Source organism: Corythoichthys intestinalis, chromosome 3 (genome assembly GCF_030265065.1).
Source record: "Corythoichthys intestinalis isolate RoL2023-P3 chromosome 3, ASM3026506v1, whole genome shotgun sequence".
Classification (NCBI taxonomy): Eukaryota; Metazoa; Chordata; class Actinopteri; order Syngnathiformes; family Syngnathidae; genus Corythoichthys; species Corythoichthys intestinalis.
The window spans coordinates 23652921-23655349 of record NC_080397.1 but is presented as its reverse complement, the minus strand read 5'-3'; positions in this window follow the sequence as shown (position 1 = coordinate 23655349).

The window sequence follows — 2429 nt, the reverse complement described above, 5'->3', positions numbered from 1 at the left end:
ACCTAACACCCTAATTAGCCCCCACACGCACTGCCATGCTCACGCACACACAACACGGCTGCCAGGCAGGGCGGAATTACCAGAGATGTGCTTCAACTAGCCCGGCCACATTCCCCCCGGAAACCATGGCAACCTAACCCGAGCATATGTGATGCGCCGGCGTGTCTTTGAAGGCTCCGCAGTGCCCATCAGAGGCGTAGAGCAGGACCGAGAGCGGCAGCAGTGGAACCACTCCACATCCTTCACGAGCTGAAAAGGGTCAAGCCTGCATGGCAACAATCTCCTCTTCCTTTGTGCTCCTCGGGCATTCTTAAAAAGAAACCAGGGGAGCATAAAACTCATTCACTTGCACACACGCACACACTTTTTCCTTTCTTACACACACACACAGCTGCAGAATGTGAAGGTCTTATGGGAATGGAAGGGTAAGTGCAAAGCAACCTCAAACTGACCCTTACTTGAATTAAAGTGCATGCTCGCACTATGTACACACACAAAGAGAGAAACCGAAGGATACTGCAGCATTCGAAGTAACTTGTTGGCAAATTCCAATGAGGAAAAGTACAAGATAGCCTCGGGGGTTTCATAATCGATGTTCCCCGACACACAACAATGTACATGTGCTCGATGACTATGAGAGTCTACTGTATATGTATGTGTATGTAGTCAGGTGGCACCGTGTGGGTGTAACGGTCCGGTACGCCGTGCCGGTTATACATTCGGGGAGGAACGGTGCTTTGATCCTGAAAATATGATGGCAACTGTCAAAACCCCATGTTAAAAAAACCTGCCAGGCTGCCACACATGCATCTCCAAGAAGAAAGCATTCTACTCATGTCAGAGTTACATACACAAGCGTTACAACAAGTCTAATAAATTGCTTGTGTTTCCACCGATATGTATTATTTTTTTTATTACACAGAGTTCCGCCCAGCGTCGCTGCCTCAGTATACAGTATCTGTGGGGCCGTTTACATAGTGAAACTTCTAGAATACGACACATTTCATGTTTGCGCTTACATGGTTCCGTCTTAGTACAGTCTCCATTCAAACGATGTTGCAATTCCGCGTAAAAACTATGTAAAATTCATGCCAGGCCCTAGGGGGCAGTGCAGTTTTACAAGGCGATAGCCAATTATGTACTTCCTTGACGATAACCTCCTCAGCCCGGAAGACAACATACCTGCCCACTCAAAGCAATGGCGTCCACTAGGGGTTAATTGGAGCCAGATCTTGCCGGAACAAGATCTGGCACCTCTTGATTTTTGGCCTCCCTGTGTTCCGGGACTTATTTGGGCAGATCCGGCACCTCTCGTGCATATAAAATAATAATAATATAAAAACTTTGGGGGAAAGAAAGAGAGGAGTCATTGAATGCTTTCTCCACTTTATTGTGGCAACAATGACAAAACAATAAACAAAATAATAGCGGACTGCCGCCACATTCGACCGTGAACTTTTGCTTCTCGCTCGTTTCCCCCTCGCTTCCTACTACTCACAGCTCTCCAGTTCCAGCGTCTCTTAAACGGATCGTGCATAGTGTCTTGTTTTGGGCTTTTTGTTGACAAAGGCAGGGGTTCATTTGTGCCGTTTCCGGCACCTCTTGATTTTGGATTCCACGTGTTCTGGGACTTATTCTGGCCAATCCGGCACCTCTTGTGTATTAAAATTAATGATAATATAGTGCTGGGCGATATAAAGGAGAATGTGAGGCGATGATTCCGACCATCTCATCATCATCACTTGCTACACTAGCACCCTCTACTATAAATGCAAGAGATGTCCCGATCCGATATTTGGATCGGATCGGACGACGATATGGGCAAAAAAATGCGCATCAGTATCGGATCGGCCGACATGGAAAAATTCCGGTCCAGACTTCCGATCCAGTTTTTTTTTTTGAAAATCCGGTCCGCGTTTTCCAGCGCACCGAGTTACATAATCCATTTCAGTTTTTGCTTCGGTTTCCCTAAAATCCGGTCCGCATTTTACGGCACACCTTCAACACACTACATTACCATCTCTCAATTTACCGAGAGACTTTATCGGTATAAATGTCAGCTGTGTGGGATCATTTTACCTTAAAGGACGACAAAGACGAAGAGGCAGAGTGCAACATATGCCACAATAAAGTCAAGCGTGGTGGTAAAGCTGTAAGAAGTTTTAATACAACCAACCTAATCAAGCATTTAGCAACATACCACCACAAACAATATAAGGAGTATGTTAAGAAAACCGAGGACAAAAAGAAAGGTCCTACGCAACTAACACTGACAGAAACTTTTGCTATGCGTGACAAACTGGCACTCGACAGTTCCAAAGCCCAGGGAATAACAAGAGTCATTGCAAGAAGAAGAATCAAGAATTCATTCTGGATGACGAGCCATTATCTCTCGTGAGTTACGACGCACCATCCAACACTCATGCTGC